This window comes from Coenobita brevimanus, chromosome 41 (genome assembly GCF_032717465.1).
Source record: "Coenobita brevimanus isolate Jiangsu-jjx chromosome 41, ASM3271746v2, whole genome shotgun sequence".
In the NCBI taxonomy this organism is placed as follows: Eukaryota; Metazoa; Arthropoda; class Malacostraca; order Decapoda; family Coenobitidae; genus Coenobita; species Coenobita brevimanus.
The window spans coordinates 295,083-315,000 of record NC_136994.1 but is presented as its reverse complement, the minus strand read 5'-3'; positions in this window follow the sequence as shown (position 1 = coordinate 315,000).

The window sequence follows — 19,918 nt, the reverse complement described above, 5'->3', positions numbered from 1 at the left end:
CTTTTCCATTCTGACGCCCTTTCGTCATTCGTAACTGGTATAGTCAATATTAATTATTTCTGGTATCCCACACCCCTTCACTATAATTCTTCCACCCATGCCACCGCGACACCATAGAAAACAGGCAGAAGGTATTCACTTTCCTCGCATAAATATCTCAAACTCGCGATACCATTTTTTTTTTCACCTATTACTACTATCCTGTAATTGATACACTCCCACTTGTATTGCCAGAGCATCCCAGAATCCTGTCACTATTTTCCTGCTACAACTAGTTTGATACTGTGGTAGCCTTTTCTCACCAACTTTACATCACTTTCAAAAGAGTTATTATTCCACAACCCATTACCACAGCTCCCCTATCCGTACCAACTCAATATCCGAGAAGCTAGTCACTCTCTCCCACAACCACCATAACTTCCTGACATTCTTTTCTCACAATTGACTATTATTCTTCCAAAATATATATCATCCATCCTCATCATTAACACCATTCCTATCCATACTACCAATACATCCTAAAAAAATATCCACTCCCTTCCTCTCACTACCATCATAATATGCACCCTTCATACAACCAGTGCACTGCAACAACCATACTTAAAAATGCATCATCAACTTCTTCACTTCATGAGGTCTTATCTAAACCTACGAAGCACGTCACTATTACATTTTAACTATGGGGGAAGTGGTGGGGAAGTGGTAAGAGAAGCGATCTGTTGCTTGAGATGAGGCAAATTTAATCCTAGTCTTGTAAGGGAACTATTTGATGAATTCTGAATATCGTTAAGCTTACTTTGACGATCTTCTGCTGGGACCACCAATATTTCTTATATCACCTTAGGTAATGCCATTAAACCAGGCCTGAACTACAGGGGCACTCAATGGAGCGCATCTCTCCGACAAGGGCAACGTAATTTCCAAACCACTCTTCATAATGAGTTAGGCTTTCTCGTCACTGATCAGGGCTTCGCAAAAAGAGTTTTTTGGATTCAGAATTTGTAATACGTTCCGGATCGGTCCCGAAAGTTAATCGATTGTTCCCTGGGACATGGGTTATGTACCCGCCAAATCTGGACCAAATCTCTCTTTTAGTTTTTGAGTAATCCTGCTAACAGACATGCAAAATAACAAAGAAACAAACAGGGGTGAAAACATACTCTCCTTGTCGGAAAGAATGAGATAGCGCTAGCATGTATTCAGTACTGACAGTGGATGTTATTGGCCGAATGGTGAAATAAGAAGGATGAGACAGCTGGAAATAATCTTTGGCCATGTGGAGAAAGCTGTCAGATTTGTGGCCAGAGTTGAATTCAAAGAAAACAAAGATACCCCAGCCACCAACATAATACATTCTCCTGAACACGCAGTCTGCAACCTAGTTAGCATTCATTCTTTCCATACATTACATTACTCCCGAAACCCCCCACTATCCCAGCCACACAAACCCCCTCCCACTCCCCACACATTCGTTTCATTATTAGTCTCCATGCTTTACACACCTTCCCTTCAGTCACATCCCCACCTTTCTATCTATCCATCTCTCACTCTCCCAACTCCTCTCACTCTCCTCTTCCTCACACATGCTTTATATCCATCATCACTCTTCTAGCCCCACTCACTCCCACCCCCTCACACACACACACACACACACACACACACACACACACACACACACACACACACACACACACACACACACACACACACACACACACACACACACACACACACACACACACACACACACACACACACACACACACACACACACACACACACACACACACACACACACACACACACACACACACACACACACACACACACACACACACACACACACACACACACACACACACACACACACACACACACACACACACACACACACACACACACACACACACACACACACACACACACACACACACACACACACACACACACACACACACACACACACACACACACACACACACACACACACACACACACACACACACACACACACACACACACACACACACACACACACACACACACACACACACACACACACACACACACACACACACACACACACACACACACACACACACACACACACACACACACACACACACACACACACACACACACACACACACACACACACACACACACACACACACACACACACACACACACACACACACACACACACACACACACACACACACACACACACACACACACACACACACACACAGTTTCCATCTATCTTTTACTCTACCAACCTCACTCACCTTCCCTTCTCTCCCACACACAGCCTTAACCATCCCCCTGCCTGCCCATCAACAACACAGGCAGTCACTGTTTCCTGCACCACTATCCATCTTCCTCCCAACCACACACCACCACTACCACGTTCCCTAAGTCCAGAGTGCTACCATCTTCACAGCACATCATCATCATTGCACCCTCCACAAACATCCTCTTGCTCACTACCGTTAATTTTGCCGCGTTCCTCTCGCCCTGAAACTTATTTTTGGCTAGGATATATCTAAAGTATGTGTTTCGGCAGCTTTTGTATCGGAAGTTTGTGTTGGCCCAGATTTTATGGCAACTGCAAGGCTTTAGAAATAATTTGAATGTTAGAAAGGCTTGTGGGAGACTAGAAAGTGTGTGTGTGTGTGTGTGTGTGTGTGAGAGAGAGAGAGAGAGAGAGAGAGAGAGAGAGAGGAGGGGAGAGGGAAGGATGGGTGGTAGGCAGAAGGGAAGAAGAGACTGGGTGAGAGGTAAGCCTAGGATGTGACTGGAAGAAGGGGAAGGAATAGAGAAAGGAAGAAGGAAGTGGAAGGAAGTGAAATACCGGGGGACGAGGAGGAAAGCCAAAGTAGAAGTGGAGGGCGACTGAGAAAAAATGTAGGGAAGAGGAGAGGATGGTGACTTGGATTGGAAAAGAGGCAGGACGGGGAGAAGCGAAGAGAACAGGCTTAGGCGAAAAGTATGGCAGGAAGGGAGAAAGTGGACTAAAGGCAAGGGAGAAACGCGCAATTCCCTACACTGTTTGCTTAGTTTATTTTTCAAATGACCGTTGACAGTTATTGGTAATGTTTTCACAGGCCTCGTACAACTAATTTACTGTGCATATATTCATTATCGATATATTCATTTACATGTTACTAATGAATTTTTCACATTAAAATTACCTTTCAGTGATGTCCCCATGGCAGTTCAATATATATATATATATATATATATATATATATATATATATATATATATATATATATATATATATATATATATATATATGGATGGGGTGATGAAAGAAGGAAAAACACGAGTAATGGAGAGGGAGATGGCGATGGTAATGAATGGTGATGGATGGACTATCTCAACTTTGTTGTATGGTGATGATGCAGTACTGCTTGCAAATACCGGACAAGAATTTGGTAGGCTAGTGCAGAGTTTTGCTGATGTCTGTGAGCGTCGTGCCTTAAGAGTAAATGTAGAAAAGAGTAAAGTGATGGTTTTTGAGAGAGAAGGTGACTCCCAGTGCTATGTTACAGTGAATGGAGAGAGACTGGAATTGGTGAGAGAGTTCAAATACTTGGGTACAGTGACAGAAAAGAGAGGATTATGTGCAAAAGAAGTTAAAAGTAGAGTGACACAAGGAAGAAAAGTAGCTGGTGCACTGAAGGCTTTGATAAGAAACAGAGGCTTGAGTGTTGCAGCTGCACGAGGCTTGCATGAAAGGGTGTTAGTGCCAACTTTAACATATGGATGTGAGACTATGGTGTGGCATTATAATGAAAAGTCAAGAGTAAGAGCAGTCTAGATGGGACTGCTGAGGAATGTATGTGGAGTACAGAGCGTGGATAGGATACGAAATAATGCGATTAGTGAAAGATGTCGAGTGAGGAAGTCGGTGGACACCTAAATCGAAGTGAGTGTACTGAGATGATATGGTCATGTGGAGAGACTGGATAAGAACAGAGTGGTGAAAAAGGTATATCTGAGCGAATTTGAAGGAGGGAGGAGGCAAGGTAGGCCAAGGAGAAGGTGGAGAGATATGGTGGACGAGTGTGTGAGGAAGAGAGGTTTGGAAGTCGGTGAAGCTACGGAACTGACACGAGATCGAGCTGGCTGGATGAATGTTGTGAGAATAACTGCATGATCAGGGATGTGGCACCGTAACGTGGCAGCGTTCGGATTGACTCTACCGGATACGTTTGTACGAAGCTAAACAACGTGGTGAATGTTTTTAGCGTATCCAATAGAGCCAGAATTCCGGGGACTTGAAAAATGAGTGAATGGAAGCGTGGTCCATTGAATTAGGCAAATTTGGGTTGTCTGGACATTGATACTCCTCACCCTGCCCTTGGGTGGGAAAGGAGGTCCGGATGATGATGATGATGATGATGATATAATTTGCTTTCCTAGTTCCATTTTACTTCGGGCCTGTTTCAGACTTTTTTCCTTTTTGATCATTCATTAATGTGATCCATGTTTCTCTCTTTTTTTCTTTTTTTCCCTCTCTTTGTATCTTGACAAACTTGTTTAATTCCGTTCATACTATTTCTTCTATTTTTGTTTTTACTTTATCTTTTCTTCTTTTTATTAGTTTGAGTTTTTTTTTTTAATATTTGATGGCTTTGGTTGTATTAGTTTTCCCTAACTACCTCCACTGATTCTCGTAGCACTTTTGTTAGTCTATCATTCAACTCATCAATGTCACACTCAGCATAACTTAAAACCTGAAATCATTTTGTTATTTCTAACGGAAAAGCAGCTTTATTTTCAATCACTTTATTGGGCACATTTTTTTGTTTTCAATCATCTTCTTTCTTTCATTTCTGAAACTGAATCTGGTTGTGCAACCCACCACTTTATGGTCACTTCCTATATTTACTCTGTTAATAACTGTGACAAATATTATCGTTTTATTCGTATCTGTTATAATGAAGTCGATTTCATTCTTTGTTTCTCCTTTGGACTTCTCTAGGTCCATTTTCTCCTTGTTCTTTTGTGAAAGAATATCTTCATTATTCTCATGTTAAACATTTCAGCATTATTTACCACCATTTCAGCTCTGCCATTCCTTTCTCCATCTCTCAGTTTTCCCCTTCATGCTTCTTCATTTTTCGATTACATCTGATCTTTTCTTCTTCCATAACCTAGGAGATGTCATCAAAGAGTGTTTCTATTTTTTTTTTTTTTTCATCTGAGCTTTGAGAAGCTGAATAAACTTGTATTACATTCGTGGTGTATCTTTTGCATGGTCGAATTAAAATCCATGCTGCTTTGTCAGATACACTGCTAATTTAACACACACACACACACACACACACACAAACATATTATATATATATATATATATATATATATATATATATATATATATATATATATATATATATATATATATATATATATATATATATATATATGAGAGAGTGTACAAACAATGACAGAGAGGGTTGGAACTAACTCCCTAGATTACTGATTTGTTGTCCGAAGGCTTGGACAGGGAAAACTGTGGATCTGAATAACCTAAAAACGCCCTTTTAACCATCAGCAACATTCGACATGTCAAAAAGAAACTCTCTCTAGTGCCACCTTACCAGGTTTGAGTGAAGTAGCCTGAGAATGTAAAGATGAAAGAATGCAGGCCCCGAGCATGTAGTCAAGATGAGAGACGGATATTAGCACGTAATCAATGACGTTTGACGGTGTATTACGAATAGGAGGACTGTAAGGCTTCAAGAAACGGACTGCCAACTGTATTCCCAGAGTCCAGTACATCTATCTATCTATCTATCTATTGCCAGACGCCATAATCCCGTAAGGGGTGGCCATTTGACTCTGAGTTATTTGTTTTACGGGGAGGGGCACTAACCCTCTACCAACCCACTTGTTGACACGTAGGGGGCACGTATGGTTTGGTTATATGGTTACCACCCAGCGTTGTAAATGGTTTCTTGGCTTACAGGAAACCATTTGGCTTATCACTCGAAGTAAAGCCACCTGTAAAGGTAAGAAAATAAGAAGTGACAAGAAAGATGGAAGAAATAGGAAGAGAGGAGGGCAGGGACAGAAAAAGAATGATAAAGGCTAAGGAAGAAGTAGGCAGCACTACATCAAGTGAGTGGATGATGGTTGCCACCACCTACCACTATGTACATAAATAGAAGAAATCGTCGGAGATCGCGACAAGGGAAAATATGAGATAATTGTTTCGTACTTTTGATCAGAATTGGTCTTTGTGGGATCAAAATCGGTACAGAAACAAAGTTAATGGTATTTGCAAACATTCTGTGATGGAAAGACTATTAGTTAGTCCTGCAGATTTGTGCGGGCATACACTATACTCGATTCCACGGAGTCTGACGCACTGATTTTGCCAGCCGAGGACAGATGGATTTGGTAACACTGCGCAATACACTTGGGCGGTGATTGGTGGATTTCCGTTGTGTTTGAACGTGCACCAAATTGACTTTGTATTCTAACCAAGGCCCTCATTGATTTGTAAGATACCGAAAAATACAGATACAAATTAATGCAGTGATATCTTTAACCCCTACACCGCGGGCTTGTTTACCAATGACTTGAGTGTCCCGTGGGGTTATTTGGGCTCCGACAGACTCTCAAAAAATATTTGCCAAAAATCAGTTATTAGTCCTAGAATAATAAAATTACATATGCTTATGGCACATACCTTCAGCTTTCTCCTGGAATGATTGTTGAGCCTTCGTCTTTACCGTAGGACTTGTGGAGACCTCTGAAGTAGGGTAATGAAGTCTCCACTTTACACTTCCCGACAACCCGTAATATGATTACCACAGCCAGATACAAACACTATAAACACTATTCTACAATTTTTAAGTAGTTTGGGATCCATACTCAAAAAAAAAAACTGTGAAAGCAATGGAAATTACGAGCGCGTCTGATCGTCGCACTTGCGCTAGTTCGCTCTAGGCACTCTGTCATTTATTATTCATAAAACCGCTCACACTTTATATTTCTATTACTATATCACACTTATATATATCTGGAGTCTTTCTCCATAAGTTTCCTTGAGTCGTATTAGTTTATTGTCACTGAAGTCATTCAATTTTTCATTCAGTAAAATACGTAGAGAGCCACGGATTCACTTTCACTGTTATAACATAAATTATTTGTACTCATATTCTTATATTACTAATTACTTACATTACTATTTACATTTTCTAATCTATTTTCAATATTTACCCTGCTATTTTACTTAAACTATGTTATTCACTCTCACTTTCAGTAACATAAAACTATAATACACTGTTCAATCATATGAACTGAACATCCATTGCTTTCACCTGCTATTTACACATTATTTACACATTATTTCCAAATAATTCTGCTTCCACACTTGCACTGTTAGAACTGCTTCTGGCTGTGGTAATCGAAGAAGCAGGTAACACAGAGGGGAACCTGGCATTCAGCGCACTGCCAAGAGGTGCGTTTATGCTCAGGTGTGCGGCGTGTGGTATGCGCACATACCTGACACCTGCGAATCGCAGCCTTCCTTTTCCCTGTGGCAGGCATTAGCTCAAGTCTGTGCCGATCCATATACGCCCTCTGCTCAAGTCGGTCGGGAAGTGTTACTGGATGGCGCCTTGGAGTTGCTGCTTGCACCCTACCATATCTTTCCAGCAGCTGCTGGACACAAGTCCTGGTGAACAACCTCAGGGAGAAGGACTTGGGTGGCTTGACCTTCATCTTGTACAGGATGAAGGTGCTCAGCATCGTCATATCTATGAGATGTAGAAAAACTTTCCTGTACCACCTAGTATTCTTCCTGAGGCAGGCGATCTCACCAATCATCATGTCGGACTTGTCCACCAGCCGCATGTTGATATTATAGTCCAACACAGCATCAGGTTTCATCACAGGTTCGCCTGTCCTATGGTCGACCTTCTCACTGTCTCTCATCTCCCCCTTATGTACGGTGGTGAGCATGTGCACGACCCTCTTGTCATGCCACCGTATTGCCAGCATCTTCTCAGACTTGCGTAGGTGCACGTCTCCTCGCTGCGAGGTTCCCGCCTCTGGGAATTTGGGGAAGTTGGCACGATTACTTTTCAAAGTGCCGTAGGAGCCAATGCCGTGCTCAGAAAGGTATTTGGCAAGTTTCGGTGCTGTATAGTAGTTGTCTGTATACAGCACATGATTCCCACCAAAATACTTTTCTAGGAGCACTTTCACTACACAGCCTGAGAAGCCAAGGGGGTGTGTTTTATCGAGATCGACAGTGCTGGCTGAATATATGACGAAGTCAAGGATGTACCCCGTCTTACAGTCGCACAGTACAAAGAACTTAATTCCAAAGCGATGGCGTTTGCTTGGAATGTACTGAACAAACCGAAGACGTCCTCTGAACAAAACCAAGGATTCATCAATGACAACCTTCTGAAAGGGGTGGAAGAATGACATGAACTTATCCATCATTCTTCTCAGAATCTCCCGGATCTTCCAGAGTGGGTCGGTTTGGGAAGGTACATTGTTGTCGGCAAAGTGCAGGTTTCTCATGATGTTCCGGAAGCGATCTCTGGTCATGTACTAATTGAAGGTGGGTGAGGGTAGTAAGGGGTCCATGGACCAGTATTCTTCCAACTCATGCTTCTTGGAGTGTGGCATGAGAAGCATGAGGGCAAAGAACATATACAGCTCCTGCACTCCCAGCATGGACCACTGTTGCATCTTGGCTGCACCTGTACCACTTGCAGCACGTTGTGATTCATACCTGTTGGTCTCATCACATATGTGCTGCATGACTTCGTCATCTAGGAAGGCCAAAAGGTAGTCGACACACTCAGCATTTTCATCCATAGTGAAGGCAGGCTGAACTCCTGAGGAGCTCTCATCAAAAACAAGATTTTCAGGGGCAAAATCTGACCCTTCCGTCCACGCGAAGGCGTCCAGGATTCCCTGTCGTGGCGGTGTAGGGCGGGTGGTGGTGGTGGTGGTGGAGGTTGGCTGTGAGGGAGGTTTATCTCTGTCAAGGTCACTCTCACTGACCCTAGGTTGCCGTACAGCACTAGCAGCCCTTACCCTACTAGCTACACTACTTTTCACTCTCCTTGATTTACCTCTACCTCTACGGCCTGCCTTCACTGTTGATGCTGGTGGTGACTCCGACGACAAAGACTCCGGAGATAACTCAGCCGACGATGATGAAGAGATGAGTAAAGCGGGGTTTGGGGAACGGGGAGGTGAATGCACTTGTGACTCATGGCGGGCTGGGTCACGTGGGGGCATTGTTCTGGGGCTAACACGCCGCCTTTTCACTCCCTTCCCAAATTCTTGTCCTTGCTGCACTAAAGGCTCCTTTCCCTTGGAGCTAGACACTGATTCACTTACTGTGGCACTCGTTGTTGCTGTTTCTGGCGCGATAACCTCACCCAGCTCATCACACGATTCACCCGAATCATCATAGTCACTGTCCATCATTATCATGGACAATTCTGCCAGTTCACGTGCCACTGCAGAGTCACTAAGGCCTTTCCTGCTTGCCTCACCACTTTTCTTAGGAGTAGAGGTCACGGGGCCCTTTGCAATGGGCGCAGAAGCGGCAGGAATGGCGGGGCGCGAGTGCGACATGGTTTCTCTAAAGTGGAGGACAAGGAACTAAATGCCGCAGCTTATCTGAGAAGGGAAGGGTTGACAATGATACTTTAGGCTGACTGCTGCTAACTTACAGGCCAATTTTTTATAGGTAGAAAATCTCGGCAATAAATAAAGAAATAGGTAGTTCCAGGTGAATGTAAATGTCAGTTAGGATTCTCCCTTCCTTTCTGATATATATTTTTATTACAGACATCGATTACAAGGCATAAATCAAAGGGGAAATTACCGTGGTAATGTAGCGAATGAATGCACGTGAGGTTTTGTCAGGTGATAATTAGCCAATTTCTGGTGTATAACACTATCACTTACCTGTTTTTTTTTTGGTATATATTATTTGGTATAAGTATAGGGCATAGGGATTATTTCAATGGATGAAATCTGTGGAAAAATCAGGGGGAAATTTCCGTAGCGCAGCGCAGCGTGGGAGGTGAGAGGAGAGAGTAATGGAGGGCAGGTAGGGAGGGGAGTCACGAAGGGGGTAAAATTGCTAAAATGTCAACAACGGATGGGAGTACAGATGAGATTTGGAGTGCTGACTAGTGTTGGACATTGGCAGTACTGATAGATGATACAAGCCACCACCTGATAGCCCGGGATAATTCAAAATAACGCAGAATCACAAAAGTGACGCCCCGCGGTATGATCCATTATGGCCGAGCGTCACGAAAGTGACGCCCTGCGGTTAAGGGGTTAATGACAAATATGTGCCTTTTAAATTACTAGAGATAAACCTGAAAGACAATGATAACAAAAACTAAGTAAAGTCGCGACTGTATGCATACGGACAAGTCAGCGACTATGGCGGGAATTCAGGTGTTCATAGAGAGGTGGTTCCGAGGTCCTGTGAAGGCTCGAATGTTTTTCCAACCACTACTACACAGTTTCACAGTACAGTCTACACCATGCCCTTCATTACCTCATCAGCTAATATACAACCTGACCCTAGATACGCTTACCTTAGCTTCTAATAATTATTTGTGTGAGTACACACACACACACACACACACACACACACACACACACACTGGGGTTAATACATGCTATTCTCAATATATATAGTGTACATACACATTTTCATTACCTTCATAGGTAACAGTAGCTTTAAAAATCTGCATTTGTTTGTATTCCCAGTCAGATGCGGTAAAATTATTTCTTACATGAATAAGTTTGGTGTTTGATTTTCCCTAACATTTTCGTATCATAAGAGAGACATACAGACAGACAGACAGACACCCTATCCCTGGTCATTATGCACCCTCTCATCAAGCATGTATCTCTGTTCCCTCGACAGAGAGCCGGGAAAATAATGGATTACATCACTGTAGAATTAACCGAATTTTTGTTAATGGTGGAAGAAAGGAAAGTATGATAAAAGCAGACCCCATGAGAAAATAATAGTTGAAGTCTGCCGTTATAATAAAACCGCGTCCAGTGTGAACGAAATCAAACATAATGAAATGAATTTAAACAAATCAGTCGCTGACCGTTGTCCGTATGCATCCAGTCGCGACTTTACTTAGTTTTTGTTATCACTATCGTTCAGATTTATTTCTAGTAATTTAAAAGGCACATTTATCATTAAAGGTATAATTGCTTTAAATCATATCTGTATTTTCCGGTACTTACAAATCAATGAGGGCTTTGGTTGGGATACAAAGTCAATTTGGTGCACGTTCAAACACAAAGGCAAATCACCAATCACCTCCCGAGTGCATCGCGCAGTGTTACCAAATCCACCTGTCCTCGGCTGGCAAAATCAGTCGTCAGACTCCGTGGAACCGAGTATTGTAAATAATAAAATCCAGCTGCGTATGTGTGTGTCTGTCTGTGCGTTTGTTTCTTTCACGAGAACTATAATGGATGTCGACCTAATTATTTTTGTATTAGGTCGAAGTAAGTCCAGGAAGTATTAGAAAAATATCCCCCCTCCCCCCAAAAAAAAAGGCGATCACACGCAAAGAGACGGCGCGAAATGGTCGGAAATCATATGGAAAATATGAGAAAATATAGTTTTTTCTTTTTTCTTTCATGTTTTCGGGGTCAGAATTGGTTACTGTTGCGTCCATAACGGTATGAAAACAAAGACAATGGTATTTGTGAAAGGTTCATGATGGAAAGGTTATTAGTTAGTCCAGCAATTATTTTTCGATACAGCACTAGTGGGTACATAATATAAAGAGAACATCACACAACCTTGTCTCACACCAACACTGATCTTCAACTATTCACTGTGCACACCTACCTTACACATGCTGCACTACCATTATGAAATCTTGTAACGGCATTCAGCAGCCTTCCATCTACACCAAAAAATAAACCAAACTTTTCATAATCCCTTTCCGTTTACGTTGTATGTTTTTTTCTTTTTTGTTTTTTTTCGAGGTCGGTAATACCACAAACACCTTCAAATTATTCTCACATGACTTTTCCACAAACATTCTCATTGCAAAAGTCTGATCCACAAATATTCTACCACCCCTAATGTTATCCTGTTCGTCATTCACCAGGTCCTTTGCAACATAAAAAAGAAAAAAAACTCAGATTTATGAACATTCCACACATAGAAAACTCACATAAAAGAGAATAATACCTGCGTTGCAAATCTTGGCAAAGAAGATACATTATCAGAACTGAATCCATGTGATTTCACCATCTTAGGTATTGGCAAATGGCATATTTTATTTAAGTGGCTTAGTTTTGCATAACCACGGCTCAGCAATGCAAACACTTCGAGGGTGCGAGGCCATGCGGAACTAATTTATGAATCATAGCTTTGATGAGAGAGAGAGAGAGAGAGAGAGAGAGAGAGAGAGAGAGAGAGATGAGTTGGTAAATTATACTTAAATTAATTTAATAATGCTATCCCCCACTCCATGATGAAGCCTTCTAAAAACATATGAAGTGTTATCAAGTTCTAGCTAGTTTTGCAGTCACTACAGACACATTAAATGGCTACGAAGAACTAAACATTTATAACGGTATGTGGAGTAAATGACTTGAGAATGTCGGAATATAACTGTACTGCAGGTAACGCATCTTACAGAGAATGTCAAAACAACGATCAGAGGTCGAAACGCAAGAAAACATCGACTCGAATATCACTTGACTTTTTTTTAATGGAGGTAATCCTTTTATAATTATGCCTAGAACATCATATAAACTACGTATATCGTGGATATATATTTGTCTAATATCGTTCGTTTGTATTTAATTTTATCGTTTCCAGACAATTTTATCTTACGTAAGAAAGATATCTCATAATCAACGTGTTTGTGAAGACTATACCTAACACAGCTTGAGCGAACAACTTCTTGAAGTTTAATAAGTTGAATAAATGCGAATCAAGATAGGAGAGAGAGAGAGAGAGAGAGAGAGAGAGAGAGAGAGAGAGAGAGAGAGAGATGTCAGAGCTCAGCCATGCCGTGATCAGAATCTGACCTTAACCCGTGGCCTTGATTCATGACCTTGACCTTTGATCGATCTGCACCGAGACTGACTCATTTCTTCCCATCCCTTGCACAATGTACAACATGTGCCAAATTTTAACCCAGCTCTGATCAGGCTTTCATGAATTAACGCTGTATCCTTTACAAAGCCTGTCAGACAATTTTTTGGCCTAGACCTGTAATAGAATTTATTTAAAATCTAACATTGTATATGCCAGTTATGATCCAGACTGGAATGGACATTAATGACAAAGCGCCGCACCCAGAAACTTAGCCCTGAACCATGATCTTTGACCTCAGTTCGGTCGGCACTAAAATCTGTTATTTACCAAACCGGTCGCAGTGCTGTGGACATTTTTATTAAAATCGAATCAATGTTTTGATATTTTGTAAACAGGGCTACGTGTATACATATAATCTACGTAAAGAGAAACCGACTCGATCAAAATTGGTACCTTATGCTTGCGGCGTCATTAATAATAAAGACATCATCGCAGTAAAGAGGTTAAGTGCGGCTAAGCTCCTTTTAGTGAAGCACTATGTAGTGCAGTCAGCAGTTGTCAACAGATAGAATAAAATAGATGAAACACAATCAAAACAATAGAACAGTGGATACTGGCTAAACTTAACAGTAAATAAAATGTGATTATCCCTCAGTTACCAATGGCTTCAATCTCCCCTCAGAGAGCATTATTTTTTGTTTTGCCTGGCATTGTTCCTGACAACTAGTGCACCTCGTCAATATGCCAGCAAACTGCTTTTTGTTTGCTTACCGGGATGGTGTAATCATACTGCGTTATCGGGCCCCGAACGTGGATAAAAGCGCTTTATATTGTACGTAAGGTTATCATAGATAGAACACGTATTTGCCCTCATCCCCTCCCATTTATAGTTCATGGTGTTTCGCTGACATTGCCGTGCTTTGCAACTTTGATTTTCATGATCTTGTTAAAGCTACTCTTAACTAACCTTCTCACTCTAATATCGTCTCTCTCTCTCTCTCTCTCTCTCTCTCTCTGCTTCCAGACCTGTTTATGGGCACCCAAGACCCAACTGCACACACACACACACACACACACACACACACACACACACACACACACACACACACACACACACACACACACACACAATTAAAACCGCATGTTCACAGAAATGAACTCGTTTTTCACTACTGACACAATGCAGACTTATCTCCACCATCATAATTAGCATCACTATCAGAATAATCTTTCGTCGTTAGAGTTAGCTCGCCCCTTCCACATGCTCTCGTCACTACCACACACTTTCGCCACTTCCATTTGTTTTGCCACTACCGCATATTTGGGCCACTAATGCACAAGGTCGTCACTTTCACAGACTTTCATTACCCGCCCCCGCCCCGGAGGGGCTCGGGGGCAAGTATTGTTTTCACTCGGTTTGTCTGTTTGTTTGTCTGCTTGTTTGTTTGTTTTTTAACAACTTCAGCAAAAACTACTGGTGCGATTTTGACTAAAATTACAGGAATAATGGGCTATGACTTTCTGATCATCTGATAATTATGGGCCAAACTGAGCCAAGGTCAAGGCTGCAAAAAAAAAAAAAAAAAAATCTTTTCGCCATAACTTCTTCCGAATTCTTCATATCGACATGAAACCAAAACCCGTCCGCGCCCCGGAGGGGCTCAGGGACGGGTATTGTTTTCACTCTGTTTGTCTGTCTGTCTCTCTGTCAGTCTGTTAGCTTTACGCAAAAACTACAAGAGCAATTTTGACTAAAATTGCAGGGGTTATGGGCTATGACCTTCTGATCACCTGATAAAATTTGGGGCCAAATTGGTCCAAGGCCCAGACTGTAGGCCCAAAAAATGTAAAAAGAAAAATCGTTTTTTCGCCATAACTCCTTTCAAATTCTTCATATCGATATGAAACCAAAACCTAAACATCTTTCAAACTTGCATCCAATAGCATGCCTCAATACATCAAAGGGGTCACCCCCCAGTTAGCGATAGAGGGGTCAGTGTCAGATGGGTGAGGCCAAAAATTTCAAGTTGGCATAAAATTGTCAACTTTCACCCGATTTCCTCCAAATTTGATATGTGACATGTTTGACTAGATATCCTGTTGTGCTTATACCTCAGCACTAAAATGACTGCCAGGGATGAGCTTGCTGTGCCTTGGCACCGCTTCCTGATTCTGTTACAATTACTTTCGACATTACCACACTTTCACTACGGTAACACACTTCCTTTGTTACCATACAGTTTCGTCATTACCACACAGTTTCGTCACTAAAACACGTTTTAGTCACTATCACATCCTTCTTTTGCTACCAGATACTTTCGTTACTATCATCTGCTTTTGACACTTCCAAATACTTTCGATACTATCCCATATATTAGTCACTACCAAATAATTTACATTCGTTAGTATCAGGTACTTTCTTCACGAGCATGTATTTTCGTCACTGCCGTAAGTTCATTTCTTCTAAAAACTTCGTCACTGTCACATTCTCGTCACCACACATACTTTCGTCACTGCCACATGCTTTCCGAATCTATCAGCATCACAGTGTAGTTACATCACAATCAAATGCATTAACCCTTACACCGTGGGCATGTTTCCCAATGTTTTGTGTGTCCCGCGGGGTTATTCGGGCTCCGACAGACTCTCAAAAAATATTTGCCAAAAATCAGTTATTAGTTCTAGAATATTAAAATTATATATGCTTATGGCACATACCTTCAGCTTTCTCCTGGGATGTTTGTTGAGCCTTCGTCGATTACCGTGGGACTTGTGGAGATCTCTGAAGTTGGGTAACGAAGTCTCCACTTTACACTTCCCGACAACCCGTAATATGATTACCACAGCCAGATATTAACACTATAAACACTACTCTATGATTATCAAGTAGTTTGGGATCCATACTCAAAACAAAAAACACTGTGAAAACAATGAAAATTACGAGCGCGTATGACCTTCCCACTTGCGCTAGTTCGCTGTTGGTATTCTGTCATTTATTATTCATAAAACCCCTCACACTTTATATTTCTATTACTATATAACACTTATATATATCTGGAGTCTTTATCCATAAGTTTCCTTCAGTAGTATTAGTTTATTGTCACTGAAGTCATTCAATTTTTCATTCAGTAAAATACGTAGAGAGCCACGGATTCACTTTCACTATTATAACATCAAGTATTTGTACTCATATTCTTATATTACTAATTACTTACATTTATATTTACATTATCTGTTGTATTTTCAATATTTACACTTCTAATTTACTTACACTATGTTATTCACTGTCACTTTCAGTAACATAAAACTATATTACACTGTTCAATCATTATGTACTGTACATCCATTGCTTTCACTTGCTATTTACACATTATTTACACATTACTTTCCTTTCCCACTTGCACTTTTAGAACTGCTTCTGGCTGTGGTAATCAAAGAAGCAGATAACACTGAGGGGAACCTGGCACTCAGTGCACTGCCAAGAGGTGCGTTTGTGCTCAGGTGTGCGTCAGGTGGTATGTGCACACACCTTGCACCTGCAGATCGCAGCCTTCCTCTTGCCTGTGGCAGGCATTTGCACCAGTCTGTGCCGATCCATGTACGTCCTCTGCTCAAGTCTGTCGGGAAGTGTTACTGGATGGCTCCTTGAAGTTGCTGCTGTCACCCTACCATACCTTTCAAGCAGCTGCTGAACACAAGTTCTGGCGAACAACCTCAGGGAGAAGGACTTGGGTGGCTTGACCTTCATCTTGTACATGATGAAGGCGTTTAGCATAGTCATGTCTATGAGATGCAGAGAAACTTTCCTGTACCACCTAGTATTCTTCCTGAGGCAGTCGATCTCTCTAATCATCATGTCGGACTTGTCCACCAGCCGCATGTTGATATTGTAGTCTAAGACAGCATCAGGTTTCCTCACAGGTTCGCCTGTCCTACGGTCGACCTTCTCACTGTCTGTCATTTCCCCTTTATGTACGGTGGTGAGCATGTGCACAACCCTCTTGTCATGCCACCGTATTGCCAGCAACTTCTCAGACTTGCGTAGGTGCATGTCTCCTTGCTGCAAGGTTCCTGCCTCTGGGAATTTAGGGAAGTGGGCACGATTACTCTTCACAGTGCCGCAGGGGCTGATGCCCTGCTCTGAAAGGTATTTGGCAAGTTTCGGTGCTGTATAATAGTTGTCTGTATACAGCACATGATTCCCACCAAAATATCTTTCAAGGAGCACTTTCACTACACAGTCTGAGAAGCCAAGGGGATGTGTTTTATCAAGATCGACAGTGCTGGCTGAATAAATGATGAAGTCAAGAATGTACCCCGTCTTACAGTCGCACAGTACAAAGAACTTGATTCCAAAGTGATGGCGTTTGCTTGGAATGTACTGCACAAACCTAAGACGTCCTCTGAACAAAACCAAGGATTCATCAATGACAACCTTCTGAAAGGGGTGGAAGAATGTATAAACTTATCCTTCATTCTTCTCAAAATCTCCCGGATCTTCCAGAGTGGGTCAGTTTGGGAAGGTACATTGTTGTCGGCAAAGTGCAGGTTTCCCATGATGTTCTGGAAGCGATCTCTGGTCATGTACTTACTGAAGATAGGTGAGGGTAGTAAGGGGTCCATGGACCAGTATTCTTCCAACTCATGCTTCTTTGAGTGTGGCATGAGAAGCATGAGGGTGAAGAACACATACAGCTCCTGCACTCCCAGCATGGACCACTGTTGCATCTTGGCTGCACCTGTACCACTTGCAGCACGTTGTGATTCATACCTGTTGGTCTCATCACATATGTGCTGCATGACTTCATCATCGAGGAAGGCCAAAAGGAAGTCCACACACTCAGTATCCTCGTCAAGAGTGAAGGCAGGCTGTACTCCTGAGGAACTCTCGTCAAAATGGAGATGTTCTGGGACAAAATCGGACCCTTCCATCCATGCGAAGGCGTCCATGATTCCCTGTCGTGGCGTTGTAGGGTGGGTGAGGGTGGAGGGTGGCTGTGAGGCAGATTTATCGGGTTCAAGGTCACTCGCACTGACCCTGGGTTGCCGTACAGCACTAGCAGCCCTTACTCTACTATAACTCTACTTTTACAGGTCAGGGATTTACCTCTTCCTCTATGGCCTGCCTTCACTGTTGATGCTGGTGGTGACTCCGACGACGAAGACTCTGGAGAAAATTCAGCAGAAGAAGAGGAAGAAATGAGTGAAGTGGGGCTTGGGGAACGGGGAGGTGAATCAACTCAGGACTCATGGCGGGCTGGGTCACACGGGGCCATTGTTCCGGGGCTAACCCGCCGCCTTTTCATTCCCTTCCCAAATTCCTTCCCTTGCTGCACTAACGGCTCCTTTCCCTTGGAGCTAGGGATAACCTGGGACACTGAAGCACTCGTACTAGTACTTTCTGGCACGATTTCCTCACCCGGTTCATCACACGAATCTCCCGAAGGGTCAAAGTCACTATCCATCATCACCATTGATAATTCGGCTAGTTCACGTTCCACTGCAGAGTCACTTAGTCCTTTCCTGCTTCCCCCACGAGGTTTTCTGGGTGTAGAGGTCACGGGGCCCTTTGCAATGGGCACAGAAGTGGCAGAAATGGCGGGGCGTGAGTGCGACATGCTTTGACCACAGAGGAGGACAAGGAACTAAATGGCGCGGCTTATCTGAAAAGGCAAGGGTTGACAGTGACGATGGGGCTGACAGCTGCTAACTTACGTGCTAATAATTTATAGGTAGAAGATCTCGGCAATACATAAAGAAATAGGTAGTTCCAGGTGAATGTAAATGTCACTTAGGCTTCTCCCTTCCTTTCTGATATATATTTTTATTACAGAAATAGATTACAAGGCATAACTCAAAGGGGAAATTACCGTGGTAATGTAGCGAATGAATGCATGTGAGGTGTTGTCAGGTGATAATTAGCCAATTCCTAGTGTATACCACTATCACTTACCTTATTTTTTTTTTTGTATATATTATTTTGTATAAGTATAGGGCATAGGGCTTACTTCAATGGATGAAATCTGTGGAAAAATCTGGGAGAGATTTGCTTAGCGCAGTGCGGCAGGGGAGGTGAGAGGACAGGGTAATGGAGGGGAGGTAGGGAGGGGAGTCAGCACCGGGGGAAAATGGCTAAAATGTCAAAAATGGATGGGAGTACAGATGAGATTTGGAGTGCTGACTAGTGTTGGACATTGGCAGTACTGACAGATGATATAAGCCACCACTCGAAAGCCCGGGATAATTCAAAATAACACAGAATCACAAAAGTGATGCCCTACGGTATGATCCATTGTGCCCGAGCGTCACGAAAGTGTAGCCTCGCGGTTAAGGGGTTAATTTTCTTCATTATCATAAAGTTGTTCTTACTACAAACTTCGTTACAGCCACGTGTTTTTGTCATAGTTCCACACTATCATCTTATTACTACCACAAACTTACATCACTATATCCTTTCTCCATCTCTATCAACACAGTATACTTTTTGTAGCCTACTTTCACCAGTGCAAGCTTCTGCCATTTCTTTAAGATCGTCACTTCCATAAACTTCCGGTCTCTGATATTAGGATTTCGTCAAAAACCATTACAGTATACTACTACAACCAGCAAGCACCAATGAAAAGATTTGACATTAGGCTACCGTAAACACCACAACTCTCGTCTTTAGCATATGCTTTCATTATAGTTAAGCACACTCATCTTTATCACCTCCGTCAGTGCAAACTTTTGTCTCCACCAGAATCTCGTCACTCCTACAATTTTCGGTGGAAACCAAATGCTCTTGTCATTTTCGCCGTCATATTATTATCACCACCACCA